Source organism: Bison bison, unplaced genomic scaffold, assembly GCF_000754665.1.
Source record: "Bison bison bison isolate TAMUID 2011002044 unplaced genomic scaffold, Bison_UMD1.0 scf7180017864303, whole genome shotgun sequence".
NCBI classification, from domain to species: Eukaryota; Metazoa; Chordata; class Mammalia; order Artiodactyla; family Bovidae; genus Bison; species Bison bison.
The window spans coordinates 4552538-4552845 of record NW_011494875.1 but is presented as its reverse complement, the minus strand read 5'-3'; the positions used below and the strand labels follow the sequence as shown (position 1 = coordinate 4552845).

Here is a 308-nt window from a genome sequence, read left to right as displayed (position 1 = left end):
TAGATGATATATGATGACTGAGCTCCCTTATTTCATCTACCACCTTTATTTCTTCCATGTTTTCTTAATTTTTTGTATAATTATATCATTATTCAAAGCTTCTCATTTTGTCTTCTGTATAAAGTCACCCTATTTTCTTTTTTTTTTTTTTTGAGTTCTTATTATTTATTTTTTTAAAATTTTATTTTATTTTTATTTTATTTATTTATTTATTTTTTTACTATCTAGGTGAACCATGTTTTACTTATGTAGCAAATCTATTAAATAACCAGCATATGGAAGCTTATACCTCATGCGAGAGAATTACC

At 23.7% G+C, this 308-nt stretch overlaps 1 protein-coding gene across 1 annotated transcript in view; it reads right to left on the bottom strand.

Moving 5' to 3' along the window:
* The window catches only part of LOC104997048 (metabotropic glutamate receptor 1-like), a gene marked incomplete at its 3' end in the record, with an annotated part of 372491 nt that overhangs the window by 74505 nt on the left and 297678 nt on the right, over positions 1 to 308 (bottom strand). The window lies entirely within an intron of this gene.